Consider the following 15,956-nt stretch of genomic DNA (forward strand, 5'->3'; position numbering starts at 1 on the left):
TTAAGTAGAAATGTTTTATTTAACAGCATATAGTCTTCTTTCCCACATTTTACACCTGCCTGCAAACGTTCTTGGAAACAGGATACAAGCTGTTTGTAAAGAAACAATACTACTTCCATTATCTATCCTGCTTTTTTTATTTGCTCATCATTGGCTGAAAATCTGTCTTGTGAACTGACAGTTGTCTTGCTTCAAAGTGAATGTTGTTGGATGCGGCAAAATGTGAAATCAAGTTGCGGCCACTTTTCACATTAAATGCAAACAGCTCCCGTTGTTCCACAGGCAGCTCAACAGCGGCTGAGCAAATGCAACTTCATGCCTCTAGGTGAGCGACTTTAGCAACGCTCATAATCTGGAAATAAACCCAAATTAAAATTCATTTTCCTAATTAAATTAGGAAGCATTCATAAATGCCTCGTATTTGTATCTGAAGGGAAATCACTACATAATGTAGTAGAAGTTTCATGCAGTTTTTGGCCACTAAGTCCACCTGCTTTACATGCTTTCTTAGGCACAATGCTAAGTCTGAATTATGTTTTTTAAGAAAAGTAGGAGGAAACAAGAGAAAAAATGAAAACAGATTTAACACTTTTAGCAAGGGTGCATGTTTTATACCACTTGATAGGTGGTATAATACAGATCCTGCTCTCAAGAGCAAAACAAGGAGTCACAAAATTGGCACAAAACAACACATCTGAAAAAGTTAAGCAGGAAATCAAGGGTTAACATGCATGTCCATTATTGGATATAATGGCAGAAACTGTGCTGCAAGAGCTGTTGTTGCTATCGATGTTCACGAGGATGAGGAAGCAGAAGTTTAAATCACTTTAAAATCTGTAAGTTAGTTCTTGCTCTGAAGAAAACAGGGAAAGGGGAAATCACCACTTTTCCTGCAGTATAAAAAACTTCGGCTGTTCCTGGTCAAGTCCTCAACCATCGTCTCTCCTTTTCTGTGTACCATGAAAACATAAGCTCTTAACATCACTCATTTTCTGATATTTATGATCTTAGCATAGGTAATTAAATATTTTCAATATTCCAGTCTCTCCTGGAAAAATTCTGGACATTAGGAAAGTCCAAAATTCTAAGCCACATCTGGAGTTTTGCAACCGACCTTTAATTCCATAATGAGAAAGTCAATCTCTCACAATTTTCGATCACCAAATAATGTTGTTAATAATAATCACACGCACAAAGCACATTAAGAAGTCACCTAATAGGGCATCATAAGGATAACAAAGTGGGTCAAGAGCTGCATATCACCAGACCTAGAAGAGCTGGTCTGCAGACTCCAGCTACTGCACACCAATGCCATTGGGCGCCGTTTCATCAGTTACTCAACACTTCGTAGATGCTTTGGGGTCTACAAAGAGGTTGGAAAGGAGTAGCAGAATTTTGAAGCAGTTTTGGGGACTGTAGGAAGGTTCCAGTTGGTTGGAGGCTGGAAAAATAATCTCTCCCTTTGGCTGCTCAAGTTCATTTAATTCTAAGGCCCATAGACTCCTTCTGGTACCGATCTTCTCCCACATCCATTGCAAGAAGCGACTTTTCCTCTATGATCCATAGCCCCTATTCATCTTCCACTTAGAAAAAAGCCCAACCAGAAGAAAACAAACAAACCAACAAGAAAACAGAGGACTGCCCCTTCCTCAGAACTTTCTTATCCTAGATCCATTACTGTTCTTCGAGAATGAAGGGAAACAAAACAGCCGGTCTTGTGTCAGGTCAACTTCATGATTAGCTGACAGAGGCAAAATTTGGAAAACAGCCCTTTGTGCTCAGTCTCAGCATCATCTGTAATTAAAGTGAGTTAACACAGACATGTTAGATGAAGTTAGTCTAGACCTTATCATAAGCTGGCAGCCAGAAGGTGGTTTTGTGGCTAACAATTCAGGCTTTCTCTGTGCTCGTAGTCTGGTGATAATCCTACTTTTTACGAGCGTAAAAAAGGTTCACAAAACATGAGCTGCAGTCACCACAGATCTTGAGACTAAAAGAAGTTGCTATTGGCTTCACTGAGACATTACTATCACAGCAGGCTGTAAGAATATTGCCGAAATCAAAGATAAAATTAATACGCATCTTTCAGAAGCAATTACAACTCCTCTGGGTAGATGACACTGGATTATGCTCCAGTTGTGTGTTGTCTCCTGCCCTGCAGCTGCCTGGTCATGGCTTGGTTGCTCAGGAACACGATGCCATCAGCCTCTATTGCTGCTGCTTTCTCGATGCCAACACTTTTCCATGTTCCAATGATGCACAGACCATGTCCTGACTCTGCAACCAGTCTGACCTCTGGAATATTCTCCAGAAGTCATTGATTAGGACTTGATTATTGGCATTGTTTCTGGTAAGAGTTTTCTGTTTCACAGAAAGTGTTTTCCCGCCAATATGAAATCCGTTCTCTAAAGCAGTGTTCATGCTTCTGCAGGATGGTTTAGCGGGAATGATTTCTTCACTTGTGATCTGTCTCCTTTGGCTGCCACTCAGCACGATTATCAGCCTTTCAGAGTATATAAATCTATGAATGTGAAAGTATGAACGTGAAAAGATGAGGATCAGAAAGAACTACCTGTGTCACTGTTTCCAGCCTCCTGCAACATGCATTGTCATGTCATTCCTTCTAGAAATCTGCCAATGCTCCTTTGTAAAACTGGCTGGAACATTAGAAGAACAACTGACAGTTACGAACTTTTTTCTTTCCAGCCTAAACATTTGGAGACTGGAGGGTTCCCCGTTTGAATTTGTCTGAACGTTGTCCTGTCTTTGAGAGATCTTCTTCCTGCTCTTATCTCTCGATCTGTTTAGAGACTGCACACATTCTCAGCCTTTACTTTCCTAGTTAATCAAGTCAAGCTCTTCCGCTGTCTGAGTGCTTTGTTCAGCTTGTCAACAACGTTGTTAATGACATTAGGACAGAGGCTACATCTTGAGGCCTTTCATTAATTACCTACTTCAGTCTAATAACTTACCTTTCAACACTAACCTTAGCATAGCCCAGTGAATTATTCATCACATTTAAGTTGGAAAAGACCTTTAAGGTGATTGAGTCCAACCCATCTGCCTTAACAATTTCTCATCTCTAGATGAACCAATACGTTATCGTTTGATACAGTGCTTTACTAAATCTCAGTACTAGGATCCTTGTCTCCTTACGGGATGAACTCTTTTGTCAAACCAGGATATCTGGTCACTCTGGCACGAAGCACCTACAGCAATCGAGATTACATTTTGTCTTATTCTACCATGGACTTCTGTCTTTAACGTGCTTCTTTCCAAACTTGTTCTAAAGGCCAACACACCTGAAGAGCCAGCCTTCACTAGTCTAAGTTGCTTCACAGAGAATATGGGGAATATAGATTTTATCGTAAGTATGGATACAAAGTCTTACAGACAAGGTATTTGCACTTGGCCGGGAAATGGCATCTTACATATTGATCTCATTTGTTTCTGTGGCAGTTGGCTGAATGGCATTTTACTGGGAGACACTTATCCTATGTTGCCTTAATACGTTTTTTCCATTCTACTCCCACATACCTCCCATAATGTCACAATTCTTTCTTTATTCAAATTCTACAAGACTTGATACTGTGACACAAGGATTGCCGTGGTTCTATCCATGAATGATGGACAGAAGTCTTCCATTATTAAAGATCACGTGCATCTTGTTCCACTCCCAGATCACACCTGGGTGCTATGACACCATGGGTATGATCAGTTTGGGACAAAATTTTTCGTTGTTTCAGAATGAGCCATTGAGGCATTGCTGGTGATTCAGATGGTGGTGACAGCGCAGAAAGATTAGATCATTGGCCAATATAGCAAGAAACCTTTACTCCTTTAATTCTTATTAAATATAATAAAATATATACTCTGTTAACATATGATGTGATAGACATAGAATCCCAAAATCACTGTATGTCCTGAGCTGGAAGGGATTGATGCTAATTTCCATGTCAACAATTTTTAACAAAACTACCACTATTTGTGAAAGATAACAGAACGCTTGCCTTACATGCACACTGTGGGAGAGGGAAACCTTTCAGCACACCTGCTTCTCTTCTGCCTAGTTCATCACAGATGCTTTTTATCCCTTTCCGTCTGGGAAAGAGTGGCCATAGCGGCTCGGGCAAAAGTCGCCCTCGCTCAGCGCCCGGTTTCGAAGGGCCGTCAAGTGCGGATTTCTACAGAGGAATGTAAATCTATGTTGTGCTGCTCCCCTTGTGCTCTTCCAGGATCCAAACGTTTCCAGCTTGGGACCTTGTGTTTCTTTGGATGTGCTCTGGCAATAGGGAGCTCTGTGAGCCTACTGCTAAAAGCTTTGTCAGGAGCTTTTTCAGTTCGAAGCAAAAGATCCTTTCAAGAGTGGTTGGTTGGTTGGTTGGTTGGTTGGTTGGTTGGTTGGTTTTCAACCTCTAGCTACACTTCCTTTGCTGAATTTCAGGAAAAGAACGGTATTTTATTTTAAATAAAAAAAATATTTAAAAGCTTTGTTTGGCAACGTTTTCATCAAGACTTGAGCAGATCTACTTAAACAGATCTGTTCATAAAATTATGTATTGAGAAATTAATGATTTGATGTGCACAAGGTCTCCTTTGCTTCTGTGACTCTCGAGCAGGTAGCTGTGGAAAACCAGATGACTTCTTCACACATTGTTGAGTGATCTCTCTGATTTTGCTGGAAAATTGTAACCTTTTAGTGAGTGACTATTCCCCTCTCACAAGCGCTTGCCAGGCATCTGAAAGTAGATTTTAGCCATTTACACATATTTTTCAGTACACGGAGTTTTTCCACTAACGCTGAAGGGCTTCTTGAAGTTCAAACAAGGTTTTCACTGATGCCAGGACTGCTGATTTCTACTACTAATGTCTACTGTGCTTTTAACATTTGGTTATTGCTAATTAAACCCGTGCTTTTCCCAGCTGAATTTCACAGAACAGGTGAAGGAAGAAGGCTAAAGAATCAAATTCATTAAGTGGTCTTAGGGTCTGTGTATGCCTAAGAATTTCTCACTAATTTTTACTACACCTAGAACTGCAGTTTATGTTAGAAAATCTGATTGAACAAGGGATGTCTTATTTCCGAGTGGAATGTAAGAAGCACTCAGGTTTCCAGATCTCTGTTTATCTGATTACGTGATGCAAAAATAAGAATAGAACCACATAAAATGTGTGTTACACAAGGAATACTCCTATTTCCTGTGATGAGCTTTTGATATCATGTAAGAAAATGACATCTCTTATCTAGAAAGGTATTTTCCCCTTATTTGATGTCAGAAGGAAGGAAACCCCCAACCTGTCCCCACTGAGGCATCCCACAGCGCCTCTGATCATTCACACCAAGGTCTTCTGCCTTTTCCTATGTGAGAAATCTTTCCCTTTGATTTAATATTCAAGGTGTACATGGGTATATATAGGCAGCGCGTGGCGTTAAAAAGGCATAAATCGAAGGTGGCTTTCCTGGAAGCAAAAATGCTGTTGCTCTGTATCTTCTTGTTGAGTACCTGCTTCTCTGGCTCACTGGGCAGCACAATAGAAGAATTTCAAAAGAACTTCAAAGATCTAGTGAATCTTGCAAGCAAGGAGGTGGGTCGTGATATTTTCTTTGTCATTTTCTGCAGTTCTTTTGATGGAAGTATAAAACCGAGGTTGGACCAGTTTCAGCTCTAGTTTGCATGGCCTGTGTTTTGTTTGTTAAGCTTGAGATGCTGCAGGCACCGAGTATCAGCGGCTGGTGCTGTAATTGTTTCCCCAAAGGAAGTGCAGAAATAGAAAACCTGATGAAGAAGATACGTATTTTGAGATGCTTAACAATGTGGCAGTCGCTGAGAAGAGAAATACCTTCTAACACTATTTTCTTTCTTAAAATTCTAGATGTTTATTCCAGTACCTTCTGGGAGATTTCAGGTAAGACTTTAAAGCTTCTGGATTACTGCTGTTGTTAACTGACTGGAAAATGATGATGCTTTGCAGCAGATCTTGAGAGTCAGACTAATAAAAAAGACTAATCTCACAAAAAAGGGGTACATGTGCTAAGGGTATGTTCATGAGCAACTCCATCAAAGTCAACTTTATGGAAACTTTATGCAAACTTTATGGGAATAAACCAATTTTGAGAGGGTGTCTGGGACTCAGTTACACCCCCAGCTCCTCGGGACCTTCGTGCTGGGGCTGTTCTAGCGTTACCGTCAGAGGTGCAGACCCTGAACGGGACCTGCTGCCTTTTCCAGCGGAGATCCCTGAACACGGGGAAATGTTCTTACCTCTGGGCAAACGGCCGAGGTGGGTGGGTGCGACACAGCACGATGGAGCTGGTCTCCGAAGGAAGCGATCTGCACAGGTTACTGCACGCTGCCGTGTTCGTCGGTGGTTTTCAGCCTGTGGTCTGCAGATTTCTCAGGCTCTGTGAACTGAAAAAAGGTTCACGGAAAATAACCAAGAGGCAGCCTGTTATTGGGAGGCCTTATCTTTTGAGGAAAACAATTAAATGTTTAGAATTTGCAACTTTAAAGAAGGTGAGGAGCAGCACTTTATGGACAGTGGAAGCCCTTCTGCATGGAGAGGGCGGCTGTGAAAGGCAATGAGCAGATCACCTCCCCAGGCAGCTCACTGTGATAAAATTACAACCCCAATGGACATTATTCCTCTTTCACAACTCTTTTCCCTGTTTTTCCTTTACATTTTTTTAATGTTATATGTTTTTTTATCTCTCCTGCTGTAGATTATCATCAAATCCCAGAAAACACAGGAAAGTACTCCTTTCCCTAATTGTACAGAGATAGAGTAGACAACGGGCAATTTCTATTTCTGCTGTGCATGCAGTTATTGAATGTATTGAAAGATAAAATTTAGCCCATTTAGCAGAATATAATCTTGCTGTTGTTTGATTATTTTTTTAGTGCAACCATGTTTCCTGTCACCTCGAAAGCACTGTAGATTGGCTGAAAGGTCACGCCAAGAGTGGTCAGATGAGGAAACATGTTTCTCTGATGGAGCAAAATATGGGCCGCATACTATCGACTTTAAATAAAACACGCACAGTAAGTTTCTTGTCAGTTATTTATAGTGATTGAACAGGTAAAAAGATGAAATTACTGTGAATGGACTGCTCCTTTGTTTTTGAAATATATGAAATTAGGCAACTCAGCATCCCTGTCAAACAAAATCAGTAGCGAAATTTTGATAGTGTCTCTGTGCACTCTTAATTTCGCGCTTTTGCACGTTACGGCTGCTGCTCAACAATGGTTTTATAGCAAGTGCTTACCTGAAATTCATAAAGTCTGGATGCAAGATGCAGTTTTCTAAAAGATGCGTCACCCTTAGACAAGCCCTGACCTTGTCATTAGCCAGGAGATCAACCAGAAAAGGCCCAAAGCCCCATGGCCGCGAGCAGAGCCAGGCAGGAGGAGGCATTCCTGATGCTCAGAAGTCTTATCTCCCTTCAGTTGTCAATATCTACCTTTTTCCTTCTGATTAAATATCACCTTGAGCAGCCACTGGCAGCTCCGCAGCAAGATGCTCTTCTTATTCTCTCCCTTATCACCACTATTACCTGGTATGATGTTGATGATGATGATGACTATTCTTATTCTAGAACCCTGGGAGCAGCAGTCCCTGCCAGATGACAGAGGTGTCCCCGCAGAGGGCCCTGCGACTCTATAAACGGTTCTTCCAAAAGCTGCAGGAGGATTGTCGGAAGTCCCGCTGATGGGTGCTGGGCACCCAACCTGGGGAGACACCTTTAACCCAACACTAGAGCCGGCTCCGGCGGCTTATTGCAAAGCTGCCCAACTTTAACGTGAATGTTTTATAGAATATGATATTTATGTCTTATTGCAGGTATTGACATATTTATTTTATTTATACAGAGCTTTTCTATTTGTAAAGAGTGATAACATTCAAAGTGATAACGAATAAAAGAACTTGAAATTGTTAATTCTGTTGTGGGTTTGTGCGCTATAGTAACTAAAGTGTATGTCAAGGCTTGAATAAAACTATGCGAGTGAAATTTAAAAAATGCAGGTTAGAAGGTGGATCTGTTAATGTGCTCTACTGCAGACACTTGAAAATTGGCAGAATATTTTCTGAATTGCTAATGAAGTAAATGACATTAATAAGTACTAGAGCATAATTACATCCCAGGAACCTGCAAGATCATAACGGAGAGAAAAGATGTGACAAGTAAAGAAATGAAAGGCTGCACAGCAAAGTGTTTTCCGTCTTAGTAACTGAGAAAAGCCAGGATGAAACCATACACTGTTATTAGCAGTGTGACCATGGCTAATGCACTGGGTTGTGAAACTACTAAACATTAACGGGGCGAACAAACACAGTGGTAAAGCGGAAGCACAAAGGACAGCGGTGCCTGTGCCGTTAGTCACTGCCGAGGTTTAGCAAGAGCAGACAACAGTAAAACATGGAATTTTGCCAGGACCAAGGGTAGGAAGGTACCTCGAGGAGGGACAGAGCATCCATGGAGGTGCCGCGAGCCGGGAAACCCGGTCCAGAGCAGCGATTAATGACCCTAACGATGGCTTTCACAAATTGCCATAAATGAGGCACAACTGCTAAAATGGATTCAAGGCAGAAAGCATCCGGTTTTTTTTTCCTTTTATGGTTCATTCCAGCTTTCTGCATGAAGCTGAAAAACTAGCAGCAAAGTCAGAGTTTTACCACTATACAGAAATGATATAATCTTAATCAAACAAACAAAATCTTTCAAACAACTGTTGCTGAGTGACTGTAACGTTACTACAGGTCACCCTAAGCACTCACCTGTCTTTAGCATACCAACGTATGCTGAAACACGTTAGAATTGTCAGCTGGAATGTGACTTACGTACTGGTGGGGACAATATTGCTCATGCCAGGCTAAACCTCCCAAGACAAGCACAGATGAGTGCTGCTGACTGCTCAAAAGGCCACACTGGAGCTTAATTAACTAATTAAGCAGAAGAGATCAGCTCATACCTACAAGCATATTTTTCCCTTTTCTTTCACATTGCCTTGCGCTGGGTCTGTCTGTGCATGGCAGAGCACAGGGAAACCTGTTTTCTTTCCATTTTGCTCTTCCGAAAACATTTTACAGATTAAAAGAGTTTGGAGCACCTGTAATTCTCATTTTATGATATCTGCTCTTCAGGAATACCAGTACCAGGATAAGAAAATTTAGGGTCCTTGGGAGCATTCTAAAATACCCCAAATGGAAGAAATTGATTTTTTTGGTGTGATGCATCACCTATATGTGATGTGGCCAACCTATTGAAAAGCCATTTCAGCAGCGAAAGGAAAGGTGATGTTTCAAGCTAGAGACATCAAGGCGCACAAATGAGGTTTCCAGGAGCGCTGGGAGGGAAGGGCTGGACGTACAAGAGCAGAGGCAGCTCTGAGGCTGCCTGTGCAACCCTGCATATTCACATTTAATATGCACAATGCTGTTTGCTGCGAGTGAAGAGGAAAAGCTTTAAAGCTTTAATTTTCAAGATGTATAGGCAAAAAATATCCAACTCGGGCAGATGCAGCCCTTGGGAAGGTCTCTGGCTGGATGCGGAGGGCAGGTTCCTTCTGCAGAGCATCACGTGTGGTGCGGGAATTGAAACCCAGCGCATCGCTTCCACGATAAAAATCAGAAAATGAAGGAACACAAAACTACAGACCAATATACCAAATTGTTTAAGCTGAAAGAGCTGTGGTCACAGGTTTCCAAGCTACTACCAGTTTCATTTTCTATGTAGGGAAGCCAAAGGATTTCAGAAACCAGCAGAGGTGCCAAAGGTTTCGGAAGGAATTGCTGGGGTTGAAGAGGTGACAGTCCCACTGCTGCTCCTCTGCCTTGGCACTTCAGGGAGTTACAGGATAATTGTTTAGATTTTTAGCTATTCTGGCTACTATTCCCCCTGACATTTCCCATGACACTGAAAAGCTTTTAGTACAGCCTGGGCTGACCGGTGGCCATGGCTTTGCTGCAGAGTGAGCAGCAGGTGACGTCTGCATTTCCATTAGTTTTGGCTGAGTCCTGAGCAACAGCTGCTCTTCTGGGTCATCTTCCTTTCCTCTTGTCTTCTGCTTTTCATTTTCTCCATAGGAAGTGTCCCATATGGTGCAACAGCTCAGCTAAGCTGGGCCTAGGGTGGCATCTGGCGGTGTTCCACCGGTGGCAGCGGCCAGTGCCGGGCAGGAGCTGCACTGCTCTCCTCTCCTACTGGAAAAGTTCTGCCCTGGCTCACATTAAAGCAGCAGCAATAGTGGACTGCAAATAAGTCAAGGTCATCTGGCCAACATTTTCTCTTTTCTTCCAGGTGCCTTTAACACCACTGAGGAGATGGCAAAGCCTGGCGTTTCTTGCTACGGAACACATTGTGCTCAAAAAGGGAAAATCTGTGAAAATATAAGCCTTGGTTATTCCTTGCATGTAAAATTCTCCATGCTTTTGTGGTGCATTTGGTAATATGCCCTTAAATGACATGCAGTAAGTACATACATAGTTGACCTGGTTTCGTAAAAACAAGACTGATTTTCTTGTAGTGATTTTTCTTTCAACCAAGTTCTTCTAGGTGGCTGTATTTTCTGAGTTTTAGCCTGCATATTTTTCCTCAGACGCTGTACTCAGTGCTGATAAGAAGATCAACAGAGTGCTGAAGAAGCTCATGTTTAGGTTTATTACTATGGTAGCCAAGAAAGACTGATAAGTTTTCCCACATTCCGTTGAGAGAGGGGCGTGTTTGAGGAGGGGTGGATGGAACAGGTGACTAGAACGGACCAGCGGAAGTATTCCATCCCATAATCATCGTACCCCCTGTATAAGAGGGTGATCACAAGGGTCAAGCTCTCTTTGACCATGGCCCTGCAGCCAGGTTCCAGTTTGCCATGAAGTCCCACCCATGACTTCCAGGAGCCTGAGCTGCACCTGCTGGAGCCGCCAGCTCCGCACACCCAGCTCCGCTGCTGAAGTGACACCAACTCCACAGCCAGCACTTGAGATTAGTTTTGTATATATATTCTCTATTTATTAGTAGCATTAGTAAAACCCTTTAAAACTCTCCAATTTGAAGTCTAGGTCTCTCTTCCTTTCCTCTTCTCTTTCCAATCATCTTTCCGATCTATAGGAAAGGGGTGGCGGGAAGTGAGGGGATAACAGGGAGCGTCTGCCATGGTTTATTGCCGCCTTGCCTTAAACCTTGACGAAGCCCCCCAGTGGTCCTGAGCAGAACCACTGTGCTGGGAGCGGAGAGAAGAGCTGATCAGGACGGGTTCCCACAAACCACAGCTGCAGCTCTTTATGTGGCCAAATATGTGGCACTGGCTGCAGATGAAATCCATATGGGGCCACAGAGCATCTGCTTAGGTGGAACATTGCAGCCACTTCAGAGGTGCCCAGGAAACACTTATCTTTAATAAATGAAACATAACATTTACTACTGAGGTTAACTGATGAAATGTAGTTTCCATGTGCGAGATTACATTAGTCAAAAGCTGCCCATTCATTAAGGAGGATTTAAAACACGAGATATGGTCTCCAAAGCCTCACGATCTCCTCATACATCTAGACTGCCCTTTCAGATAAGGGAGGAAAAGGACACAAGGCAGAGTCTGTCACAAATGTCACTCTGCCCCAGGGCTCCTTTTACCCCCACACATTCGTCCCATTTACCACCAAAATGCCCACACACCGTTGAGCATCCCCTCGACGGTGCCCGTGGGCTGTGCGCCCTGGCCAGCAGCGCTGGGGTGGGAGAGGACACCCCTTGGACACCCCACTTGCTCCTGACATCTTGGGGGATAATCACAGAGGGTTCCTCCCCCCAGGGCACCCAGAGCATTACCTGCAGTGCTGCTCCCACCATGTCCTCCGCCTCCCCTGGGACCTGCGGCTTCGAGCAGCCTTTTCCATCTTCAGGGGGAAGACGGTCTAGGAAATGAAGTCTGCTCCCTGATTTTCAGAAATTTCCTCTTTTACCAGCCTGCCAGGCTAGAGAGGCACAAGCCACTGCACCAAATCCATGCTGCGTTTTGTACTCACACCAGTAAAGAAGCCTTATCTGAGCATCGTAACTTCACGCTTATCTAGATGAAGGAGCAAAACTTGCTACTGCAAACAGTTGCAGCTTCCAGCTAATGATGGCAGCAAAAAGATACAAAGGTGACAGTAGCTTTTGATAGCTCGTTGGTTCCCGTGTGCCACTTCAGGGCCACCTTCTCTAGCACTGCAACAAAAAAACCCCGTAATTCTTGAGAACTGTGAATTATCCCCTGAACACACAAAACCCCAAAAATTTGCCAAGGGAGACAACAAAACAAAACATACAGTTCATACAAGATTCTGGGACAGCATTAGGGTTCTGCAGAGGTGGTCAGAAATCCTGAACGCAAGGGAAAAGGAAAGGCCTGAGACACAAAATCTGTTGGCAGTTGTGCTGGCTGGGAACAGAAGTGCAGACAGACAGATGTGCTCACTGCAATGAGCCACCCCAGCGCAGAGACACCCAAAGCGGGGGACAGCGGCAGGCGGCTCTGTGGGCGACCCCTCACAGCAGCGATGGGAACCGACTGTTGGCTGAGAAAAAGGTGAAACAGAGGGATTTCCCAGCCGAGCCTGCGGTTCTGCAGCAATTCAAACCCAGGTTGTTCACCGATGTCTCCAGTGGTGGGTTCAACCTCAGCCTGGCTTGCAAGCTCCCAAGGAGGTTTGCTGAAAAACCAGTATGAGTTTGTGGGAGGCCAAAAGAAACGAGCTGAAAAACACAGCAGATCAAGAGCAGGGCTTAATGTTTTGAGCTGCACAACTGACAAATTCAGCCCAAGGGTGACTAGTAGTGCTGGGCAGGTTCTCCATGGAGCTCCCAGTGCAGCACTGGTGCAGGGTCCCTGTTCACCCAGGGTATGATCCTTGGAGCTGCATGGGGAGAAATCTCTACAGATAAGCACGAGAAGAACCAACCCTGTTCCTGTCAGAGATGACAAACTGGGGATAGTAGAGTGGGCAGCCATCAGCTCGCAGGTTATCTTGAGCTGAGCCACGCAACCACTGACTCTTGACTTCCCCAATTCAAAGTATTGAGATATCGAGGCACTTACTGGTAAAGGCTGCGGCATCAGGCTGTGGGCCAGCAGGAGAGCAGAGCGGGGCTGGCAGAGCTGCTCCTGCCCAGCAGGGCCGGGGCTGGACCGCGGATGCTGTCACCACCAGCAAAACGCAAGTGACAGCACTTGTTGAAAAATGACACCATTCTTTCTGAAAAGAAATTAAAAAGGACTGTTTTCACCTTCCAGGAAAGAGGGAAACACAAGTTACTGTGATGGCTAATTTGGCCAGATAACAAGCTATAACATCTTCAATTAATTAAGACATTACACATGACCCTCACAAACCCAGGGGGCTTCCCCCTGCCAGCTCCCAGCACAAGCATCCCAGCACAAAATCAATTCCCTGGCCGTGAATGCACCCGCAGGGTCAGGCCGACACGCTTGGAGCATCCTGCATCCCTCCTTCTCCACCCAGCAGGAGCCACTTCTCGGTGCCCATCCCCACGGTCACACTCCTGCTCCTGCAGGTACCCCAGGGCAGCGGCTTCTCCAGCTGTCAATTAATTAATTCTTACAGAATACCTGCATTCTGACACAATTTTTCCACGAGTGTTGCACAAAAGCTGTCATTTTTCCTTTCTAGGCAGCAGTCCACTTGGGTTTTTTCCTCTTATACCACAGTCTTTTTCCTATTGTATGTCAGAAGATTGCACATTGTTATCAAAGAAACTCTGATTTCTAGAGAAGTGCCGTGGCAACAACAACTGCTTGGTCAGGCTTTGAGGCATTCTACGTTTTACTGATTCCAAAATTGAAAGGCCATGTCCTTCTATCTTTACTAATTACTTCTGTGGAAACGTTGATTGGTTAAGGAGTCTGCCCCAAGCTTCAACACCAAATTTACTGGAACCTTTCTTTCCAGAAAGTCTCAACAGATGACCTTTTTTCCTATCAGTTTCCAAAATCAGTCTAAACCGTTAGTTTCTTGCAGAGAGACCATAAAATGGCAGAGCGCCGGTCCAGGAGCACATCGAGGTTCGCTGAGCACATCAGGAGGATGAAGATCCATCTCTACCTGCTGCTCCTGGCTGCCGGCGTCTCTGCTGCTCCCCCGATCAGCAGCATGGCTGAATTATTGACTTTATTGGAGCAAATGTATGACTCGGTGACAAAGGACATTCAGGTAAATCCAATTTCCACTTGCCTAATCTAAAACTTTATATACTGAGTGCTCTTGTTGAGTATTTAACTTTTTTGAAAGCCAAACAATCTATTTATTAGGATTGATAATGATGATATCTGAAAGGCTTAGTTAATATCTTATTTTTCAGATTGCGAGGATTGAAACTCCAGACAATATAGATGTAAGTAAAACTCCTTCTCTAAAATAACATTAACTTTTTCATAAACTTAGCCATTGGAAATTGAGATAGTTTTGAAATTGTTATCTCCTAAAATACTCTATTTAAGAGCAAACAATTACTTTGAATGTAGCTATTATAAGATATAAAGTGTTATTAAAGATATTAAATGTTATTGTAATATATAAAATGTTACTACAAACAATCAAATGTTGAGTCCAAGAAAAATAGGCTGTGATATAAAAGTAGCCAAAACCAACAAATATTCTTGTTCTACACTTTTGTAAATCTGCTGCAGAAAACACACACACAGATTTTCTGAATTAGCTTTTTAAATTAATGTTAAAAAGGAAAGAACAAACTTATCCACATTTCTTGCTTGTCCACCTGCAAAAACGCTTCTTTTTAGTCCACCTCGTCTAGTCTGCTTTTAGAAATGGCTTTTTGTACCTTTACCATCAGTAAAGGGGTGACATCGTTGTCACCACATCTTGTCTGGAGGATGCTGTTGGTGCCCTGAGAACAGGACGGCAGCCACCGCCTGGCCACGGGTTCAGCCTCTCAAAGATCAAATTCCCCTTTATGTGTTTGCATCTCCAATCAGTTTCTCCTGTTCCTCGCCGCTGTAAAGGCTCTTTGCAAATGGACTTTAAACAACGGCCTCTTGATGCCGATGCTGCCAATGAGGCTTTTTTTTCTGCTGTGTATCGACTGGAAACTTGATTTCCACATGAGATCACGGCCCAGCACAGAGCTCTTGGGATGACATGGTGGCCGGATGGCTATTTGTGGGATGGCAATCTGAGTCATTCATTTACTGAAGGAGCAGAATAATTTAGATTTGTGCCATAAGTAAGTTACAGGAGGATGGGGGGTTTTTTGGGTGACAAATCCAGCCCATTCCTTGTAAATTAGGTGTTGAGCTCCCAGCTCTGTCACTTCTCTCTGGGTGCCATCTGGAAGAGCTCTGCTCTCAGGCTGGGGCTTGGGCTGGGTTTAACCCTGAGGTTTTAATAGGGGAAACAGACCCAGAATCTGGGGAGAAGAGCTGCTTCGCTCTCACCTGCACTCCGGACAGAGATATCAGACACATTTCCAGGGTCTCTGTGCTTGTTGTTGGGCTGCGGCAGGAGCAAAGCAGCTTCCCGGGCAAGGGCATGGGAAAAGTGATCATCCCGTCACACAGCATCCAGGAATGACCATCAGGAGACCACACATTGGTCAAGAAGGTCACAGGTGTTACACCAGCCTTCAGCAGCTCTCCGCAGTGCTTCTCACCTCCACAGATTAGTTTTTGCTTCGTTTTTCATCACTTTGTCCCATTACACTTCTCTATGAACTGTTTCCATCTGGTATAGCTTCAGGTTCATATATTTTCTTTCTCTCATGCTCAGATAGTTCTAGTTTCTGGGCCAGAAAACATCTTGCATCCAAACTGAACACATAAACCATAATTATCTGCTGGCACGAGCAGATGTAAGAAATCAAACTGATCTTCAGATGGCTGCAGAGGAGACAGGACTAAGTCTTTGGCTAATTATACCCTTCATCTGGACGCTACAAGATATACACT

General features: G+C 43.6%; 1 long non-coding RNA gene across 1 annotated transcript in view; it reads right to left on the bottom strand.

The window, feature by feature from the left end:
- LOC110366182 (uncharacterized) overlaps positions 1-15,956 on the bottom strand; it is a 25,628-nt gene continuing 9,672 nt past the window's right edge. Inside the window, exons 2-4 of the long non-coding RNA XR_010466054.1 lie at positions 13,074-13,230; positions 6,264-6,410; positions 1-5,777 (exon numbers count right to left, since the gene is read on the bottom strand). This is a non-coding gene — a long non-coding RNA (uncharacterized LOC110366182). The remainder of the gene's footprint in view (positions 5,778-6,263; positions 6,411-13,073; positions 13,231-15,956) is intronic.

The sequence above is a fragment of the Columba livia genome, chromosome 14 (assembly GCF_036013475.1).
Source record: "Columba livia isolate bColLiv1 breed racing homer chromosome 14, bColLiv1.pat.W.v2, whole genome shotgun sequence".
Classification (NCBI taxonomy): domain Eukaryota; kingdom Metazoa; phylum Chordata; class Aves; order Columbiformes; family Columbidae; genus Columba; species Columba livia.